Consider the following 9121-nt stretch of genomic DNA (forward strand, 5'->3'; position numbering starts at 1 on the left):
GTATGTTGGGTAGATGAGGATTAGTTAACATCAGAATCAAACTTCAAAGGAAGCTTTGTATCTCCCTTTATTGATCATGAACTAGTTTTATGCCCGACCCTCTTACTCTTAAGGTTGATTTCTCTGAGATTTAACTATCTTTATAAAGTACCAACTAGGGGACCCTTGATTAAATCAGTTTAAATAAGTCCCTTTTAAATCAGTCACTCTCTGAGATTCACTATACATAATTAAATTCAAAGTATCCTTCAGAAAGTCCCCCCAAGGAAAAAATTACGTATTATTTCCTATCAAAGTACAGAATGTCCTTAATGTCAAAGTAAATTTAGAAAGAGAATACAAGATATCAGCCATTTCTCTACATGTATTTTTTTAATTTCACAGGACTAATAAATTCTGGATTTTTTAATTTGATGAAGGAACATTCTTTCATCATAAACTTAGGTAGCTATCAATTGTCTTGGTTGCCCCAGTACTGACCCAATTTTAGAACAGAAAGTCCCAAATCCAGAAAACTCCTGAGTTTGGAGCAAACCAGCATAGCTGATCATCTTATGTATGGCCAAAATGGAGAGATAAGGGCTGAATGACAGTAAAGATGCATGGACTTATAATTGGTTTAGGAACACACTCACTGACTGTCAATGTGGCAGAATTTTTTTTAAGAGTATGCTACAACACTTTATTCTTTACCCTTCCATCAATTACTTATATGCAATTACTGTATACATGATGATTAGATATACATGAAGTATATAGGTTGATGGGAGAATGATGTAAAGATAAAAATGATATGTAAAACATTAGATCAAGATTCTAAAATATTCTCCTTTACCCTCACTATTGATAGAATATCAATATAAACTATAAAAAGCAATTGAAGTTCCACAATGAGATCTGTAATAAGTATGTCACAATTTAAGAATGAGCAGTGTCCACCACCTACATTCAGAAATGTTCTGACTTGTCTTGTTAATCAGTAAAGTATCCTTGAAATCAGTTAATTTGCATGGTCACTGGCAGATCTGGGTATACTTCAAAGGAAAAAAGATTGTGCGATAAGCTTAAGTCAGTTACAAAACCTTGGTTATCAGATTGAATATGTTTCTGAGGAGCAAATACTGTTTATCAATTGAATTCCTTTCCTACCTAATGTCACGCTGGCATAAATTCTTTGCAGAGGTGGAGGGGCTTTACATAAAATTTGAAAAATTTACCTTCTAAAGCACATTATAAAAGAGAGATTACAAATTGGAGACTGCAGGATAAATCTAGCACACAAATAGATTTTGTTTGACATATATATGTATCTTTATCACACACACACTCACATACACACACATATTACAACTATAGTGATGCCTTATTTTTGTAAAACTTCATCCTGAAGACACTCTTGAGGACCATAGAGTTAGAAGAATATTCTGAAGCTAATACACAGCATTCCTGGAAAAGCAAACTGGTCTAACCAATTTTAATTCTTTTCTAAATATTAAAAAAATATCCACATTGATACAGCTTATATTAACAGATTATACCCTTATGTAACATTTTCCCATATTTAAAAGCCAAATAATTCAGTTTTCTCAGAAACCATTAATAGTTTCACTCTAGAAAACACTTGGTCTCTAAAGTCTTAGAGATATAAGATAACTGGAGTATTATTTACTACCTACAAATGTGTCATGAATGTTCTTTTATACACTTAGATGATAGAACATAGATATTTACAAATTGATTAAATTAACAAAAGGGAACCTTGTGGTTGGTGATGGAACACATCTGGTTTGATCATCGTGGTGGTTACATGATTATACACATGTGAGAATATTACATTGAAGGATAAACAAACGTACATACACACACAAATGAAAGCATGTAAAAGTGTTAAAATATAAATAAGCTTTGTGGATTTTACTAGTGTCAACTTCTAGGTTTTAATATGATATTATAGTTATGTAAGATGTTAGTATCAAGAAATCTGGATGATTACATGGGGCCTCCCTGTAGTTTTTTGGCAACTTTCTGTAAACCCATAAATAAATAAAATTTTGAAAAAATATGTTAAAACCATGTTGCAGAAAATATTTATTGAAATAGGAATTGGTGTACTACTTCTACTCACCTGGTTATTAAATTTTTACACTGGATTTTATAGGTTTCTTAGCCCCCACAGAAGCTCTACAGTGAGAACTGAACAAACCACCACAAAAACAAGAAAGAAAATACATAAAACATTATTTATTAATTTAAAAATACACTAGTCTAAGAGAATCAATATATATTTTTATAGAATACATTCTCTTCATTGAAAACTAGATAATAGATATTACAAGTTTAGTGGGATGATCACATGGCCAAAAAAATCTGAGATGCAAGAGGAATAAAGCCCCAACTAATCAAATGACTTCAGTGGTCTTCATGAAGATGCCGCATATAAATGGACTAAATTCTATTACCATTTGTATTATTATTTGTTAAAGATCCACTATCAATGACACTTAAACAGGAGTTATGCTCTTTTTTTTTTCTCTAACACTGCTTAATCTCCTGACTTTCAAATGATAGACTCTATGTTAATAATAGCTGTTCCGGCAGCCTGGGTCACAATAACCCAAAGTAGGATAGAGATATTCAGGGCTCTTTAAAAGATTTTGGTAGATGTTAAGGGGGAATGGAAAGCATTAAGAATTCCAGAGTGAACCTTTATCAAGTGCATCCTGAATGAAATTCACGTGAAAATCTCTATCTCTTTACAACACCACAACATACCACATACTTCAAACAAGTAACTATTGAAGGACGATCCACCTTCCAGGTAATATAATAAGCAATGTCAATAATCTCTACTCTTATGGAGCTTATATTCCAATGCTCACACGTGCGTGTGTGTGCAGTGGGTCATGGGAGGGTTGATAGACCATAAATAATCAAATAAGTAAACACATAATATATTAGATCAGGATAAATGTTCAGAAAAATAAAACAGGGAAGAGGACAAAGTATTTGGGACATGGTAAAAAGGCAAGTTTAATTTATAAGCTTTCTTACTATAGTGATCTGGATAGGCCGTATATATTGAGAAGGCAATTTTTATGTAAAAAATGAAGTTGAGGGAATAAAATCATGTTAATATCTATGGGAAGCATCCTCCATGTACAGTAAGTGCAAAGGCCTCGAAATTACTTACCTGGTACATTGCGTACAGTTAGGAAACCACTGTGGTGCTATCAAAGTAATGAGGGGCACAGTTGTAAAAGATGGAGTCAGAAAGATATTGGGGGATTTGTGAAATTAATTATATCTATTCAAATCCAGCTTCCAGTGCAGATAAAAAGTATCCATATATATCTATCACTTCGATATTTCAGTTGCTAACTCCTATCAGAACCAGAGAAACAGTCTTAGGTTTCCATCTCATTTTATTCAGCTTTCTAGTAGGCCAAATAACAAAAATGACATGATGTTCTTCAGTCATATTAGTTTTAGTTCCTTTTAAATCTAGTATTTTTATAAGCCAGGGGGCGAAAGACAAATACCATATGATCTCACCTATAAGCGGAACCTAACCAACAATGCAAAGATGCAAGGAAAATATGACCAGAAACACTGAAAGGAAAAGAAATCAACAGAGACAAGAGGGAAGGGGGGGCAGGGAAAGGGAAGGGAAGGGGAAAGTCAAGGAACATATAGCAAGGACTCATGGACAAAACCAAAGGGGAAGAGCTGAGGGAGGGAAGGAGGGAGGGGGCAAGGGAAAGTGGTGGGGGGGAGGCAGAGACAAATGTATTTAAAAAGTAAATAAATTAAAAAAAAAGAAAAGACAAGGACCCCAAAAAATAAATAAATCTAGTATTTTTAATTTCTTCTATAATGCAGTCAGCAACCAGCTTTTTCCCATACTCCCATGTTGAGTCAATCAATTTAAGATGAATCACTTCTTTGAAAAGATTTTACTACATATGTTTCTAGATTATAGAAATAAGTGAATTAGATAAAATTTACAGAAAAGCGAGACTTTTTGCTTGTCATCCCAAATGAAAACTAAATGGTCTCTACAGATGACATGATCTTGTACATCAGGGGTGCCTGGATTTTTGGCATCTCTGGGACACCCTGGAAGAAGGCGTTGTCTTGGGCCACATATTAAATACACAAACACTATTGAAAACTGATGAGCAAAAAAAAAAAAAATGGTCTGTGCATAATTTTCATATCTGCCACCACAGATAAGCAAAAAAGTCCTCACATAATAACCCTAATTATGCAGCAGCCCTTTCAATAATCTTTTAAAATTGTCAAGAAGTTCCCAATTTGTGATCCCTAATATAGAAAATGTACATATGTAAGTAATGAAACTTAGTACTAAAATTAAGCAATGTTTGAAGTAAATAGACAGTTTTGTGTTGGGCCACATTCATAGCTATCCTGGGCTGCAGATGGACCATGGGCTGCACGTTGGACACCCCTGTTGTACATGGGAAACCTTAAGGAGTACACTAAAAAACTGTAATTCAAAACATTAGCTCAGCAAGATTGCAAGGTATAAGATCAATGTACAAAATCAAATGTACATATACCCAGACAACCATGCCATCAGTGGTCTCCATAGATTTGCCTTTTCTAGGTACAATTTTACATTTTAGTCTGCATAGATGAGAGTGGTGCCTTCAAGGAATACTGGCCCCTGGCTGGAATGCTCAGGCGGTGTGTGGGTGTTGAGACTGCTTTACCCCTTGAATCTGCTCTGCCCTCTACCATGCATCCCCACCTTAGCTGGCTTTGCTTTTCCTTATCCCACAGGTTGGCCTCTCACCCCCTCCCTCCCTGGCACTGCCATTGCATCAGCTAGGCCTCATTGCTCCTGGAATTGGGTGACAGGTGGTGTAAAGAGGCAGATCAGAGCAGAAATCATTGGAAAGGAAGGGACCCCAATTCAGGAAAGGGATCCTCAAATCCAGCATAGAGGCTGCTCCCCCTCTTGCCAGGAAAGGCAGGGGGCAGGAAAGGGTTCAAAGGCAGCAGATTTAAGTGGCCTGCCTTTTGTGAAGCAAGGGTCTGCCAGAAAAGGGGGAATTGCCTGATGCAATAGGATAACGTAAATAATACAGTTTGCAAGAGGAGGGGCAGAGAACTTGGGACTGAAACCAGAACTGGGTCTTAATAGCCCACAGCCTTGGGGCTACTAGCTCCTCACACAGGCTATACAGTGCTTACCTGAACTGCAGGGAATGGACACCCCACCCAGGGTGACTGGAGGTTTCTGCTCATGCCCAGGAAATGGGGCAAAGACAAACATCGTCATTGGTTAAAAAGCTGGACACTCCCACTGTCTTCTAGAGTATATGGGATTCCAGGAGAGAGGACTTTTTAAATAGGAGGTGGAGAAGCTCTCTGTGTCTATTGTCCCTGGTTGCAGGCTCTTGGCTCTCTCTTGGCTCTCGACTTGTGGAGCTTTGACTTGGGACTTTTGGTGGCAGCTGTGTTTGGACACTCTGGATCTCTGGCTCTTGCTCCCCACACGTATGGGGAGCACTTGAGGGACCAGTTAGATGCTGTACCCACCAGGAGCTTAGGCCCTTCATGCTTGGAAGCCTGTTCCTGGAGGCAGGGTTTCACATTGGGACATGTGCCTCCTTGGGCTCCAGCCTCTGGGACACTATGATCCAGTGTAGCATGATGCATGGGTCCTAGACTGCTACATGGAGATTGAGAGCACTGCACCCCAATCCCTGAGAGAGAGAGCTGCTGTGAGAGGATGGCGACTCTGAAACCCATGAGGGCACATTCCAGAGAAGATGGAGATCTGTATGTGTGACCAGCTTAAGGATAGATAAGGAAATTGGGAAGTTCTGGGCATGATTTTGGCTTGTAATTTGGGGGGAGCAAGATAAATTCTGGGCCTTGTAAGTGAGAGGGGCTCAAAGCAGGACTGCTCTCAGCTCCCCCCAGATTGGAACCCTGTTAATAAAAACCTGTTTCCTTCAACACAAATCTTTGGATCATGTATTAGGGTGACAAGCAGCCAAACCCCATGCTGCACAGTTACAGTTGTTCCTTCAGCGGTCAGATCCTCTGCCCTTGTCCAGCTGTCCCATGGTTCTAACTGTGACACACTGGCCTTAGATCCTTCTGTGTGTGGTGGGCCAACAAGGACCCTCAGATACCAACCTGTCTTGGAGACAACACTCTGTACTTCACTTCTCTGCCCAGGGAACACCAAAGAGATTAAAAGATTGTTTTTCAAATGCCAAACGATGGAGGGATTCAGTTTGGGAAGATGGAAAGTTCTGGAGATGGATGTGGTGATGGCTGTACCACAATGTCAATGTGTTTAATGCACTGAACTGTGCACTTAAAAATGGTTATTGTGGTAAATTTTCTGTTATGTATATTTTATGAATAAATATATTTTTTATGAAAAAATACGTAGTGAAAGAAATCTTACAGAAGAATAACAGAATTTGTTTTCTAGAATTTTGTGCACTTAAACCAGTTGTGATTTTTTAAATAATTATTCAACCTCCAGTTGAGAATATTCTTTTATTCCAAGTTTGTGTAATTATATCATGAAAGTTTGGTATTTTGTCAAATGCTTTTTTTTCTATGTATTGAGATGGCTTATGAGGTTTATCTCTTTTATTTCATTAATAAAGTATATTATATTGATTATTTGTTGAATTAAGCTTTCATATCTGTAATAAACCCCACTTGGTTGTGTGTTTAATCTTTTTTGATGTTACTAAATTTAATATGTTAAAATTTTGTTGAGAAATTTTTACCAATATTTATAATATATTATTCTGTAGTTTTTCTTCTTCCTCCATTCTTTCCTTCTTTCCTTCTTTCTTTCTTTCTTTCTTTCTTTCTTTCTTTCTTTCTTTCTTTCTTTCTTTCTTTCTTTCTTTCTTTCTTTCTTTCTTTCTTTCTTTCTTTCTTTCTTTCCTTCTTTCTTTCTTTCTTTCTTTCTTTCTTTCTTTCTTTCTTTCTTTCTTTCTTTCTTTCTTTCTTTCTTTCTTTCTTTCTTTCTTTCTTTCTTTCTTTCTTTCTTTCTTTCTTTCTTTCTTTCTTTCTTTCTTTCTTTCTTTCTTTCTTTCTTTCTTTCTTTCTTTCTTCTTTCTTTCCTTTCTTTCTTTCTTTTTTGTAATGTCCTTGCCTGGTTAGGCCTCATAAAAGGGTTTGGGAAGTGTTTACTTCTTCATTTTGGGGGAAAAGTTGTGAAGCATAAGTGTTAATTCTTCTTTGCACATTTACCATTGAAGCTATTGTACTGAGGGCAGGGAGGCATAGCTCCCATATTAAATTAAAAATATGCATAATGCTCTGCAGTTCCATCCATGAACTGGAGAGCATTATGCTAAGTGAAATAAGCCAGGCAGTGAAAGACAAATACCATATGATCTCACCTATAAGTGGAACCTAATCAACAAAACAAACAAGTGAGCAAAATTGAACCAGAGACATGGAAATCAAGAACAAACTGACAGTAACCAGAGGGATGTGTGGGGGTATAACAGGGGAAAGGAAGGAAGGGTCATCACAGAACAAAGGACCCATGGACAAAGTCAAAACGGGGGTAAGATTGAGGGTGGGAGGTGGGGGTAGGTGGGGTGGGGGAAAGTGGTGGGGAGGAAATGGAGAAAACTGTATTTTAACAATAAGAAAATTATATTTAAAAATAAATTAGTTAACTAAAAGTATGTAACTATGGCTTCTTGCATTAGGAGGTACAAACAACCACATGGGGTTGGCATATAGCTTCCTCAGCACCCCTGCTCCCACTTTGGGGGACTGGAAACATGGTGTCGTTTTGATTGAAGGTACAATTTCAGTACACTCACACAAAGAAAATAAAGCCACATGATTTAGTACTTACAGATCCCAGAACAGGAGGAGGAGGTTCAGTGAGTCAGGGGAAGAGCAAACCTCCATTTCAGGAGTGAACAGAAGATAGAAGTCTGGGTATTAAACATAAGGTGATTGGGACACAGGTCACTAACTTTTCAGGGGCTCAACTTTAAGTGGTTACTTTAAAAGGTGCCCCAAGTAAAGCAAAGCAGGTTCTTGCAGGAAGAATCCAAAACTCAGGTCCTTATCTAAATGTTCAGACTCTGGGCATGAGCAGGGTTGTCATAGTAAAATGCCTATACAGCAACTCATAATAGCCGGCATCTCATCACAGTCATTTGCTCTTGATATTTTATATATGGTTCTATTTTAAAAATTACTAATTTAATATTTTTGTTTCTATGAATCTCTTCATATTGTCTACTTCTTGAGTCAGTTTGGATATTTTATGTCTTTCTCAGACTTTCCCTATGGCATTTAAATTATCTAAGTTTTTGGAAAGCACTTTCATAGTACTCTCTTCTTACTATCTTCTTTTTGTAAGATCAGTACAGTAATAATACCCCCTCTTTCAATCCTGATTTAATTTAGTACTTCGAGTCTTTTTTTTTCTGGGCAGTCTATGTAAAGCATGTTAGTTTTACTGATCTGTTTAATGCATCAAAATTTGCTTTTACTGATTTTCTCTATTTTCTATTTTATTTATCCCCACTCCAAGATGTATAATTTCCTTTCTTCTGCTTGCCTTTGGTTTGATTTGATTTTCTTTTTCTATTTCCTTAAGATGGGAGTTAAGGCTGTTTATTTGACATCTTTCCTCTTTTTTATATGTTTACAACTATAAATTTTGTTCTATGCACTTTTTTAGCTATATTATTTAAGTTTGAGATTTTTGTGCTTTAATTTTCATTTACCTGAAAGTATCTTCTATTTTTTCTTGTGATCTTTCTTTGACAAATTAGTTATTTAGGAATAATATTTTAAATTTCTACTTACTTCTCATTTTTTGGTATTTTTGTTGATTTATAATTTACTTTTATTATAGTTGGAGAAAATATTTTTTATTTCAAATCCTTTTATTCTTTTGAGGTTTATTTATGGTCTAAATATGTCTGTCTACTCTAAAAATATGTCTGTCTACTCTAAAGAAAGGAGTTCACATGGCCTTGAGAAGCATGTGTATACTGCTGTTACTCAGTGGAGCATTCTATAAACATCTATTAGGATCAGTAGATTTATAATGTTGTTCAAGTCTTCTATTACCTTGTGCATA

This window comes from Pteronotus mesoamericanus, unplaced genomic scaffold (genome assembly GCF_021234165.1).
Source record: "Pteronotus mesoamericanus isolate MK-2021 breed Mesoamerican mustached bat unplaced genomic scaffold, CSHL_Meso_final contig_40, whole genome shotgun sequence".
NCBI classification, from domain to species: Eukaryota; Metazoa; Chordata; class Mammalia; order Chiroptera; family Mormoopidae; genus Pteronotus; species Pteronotus mesoamericanus.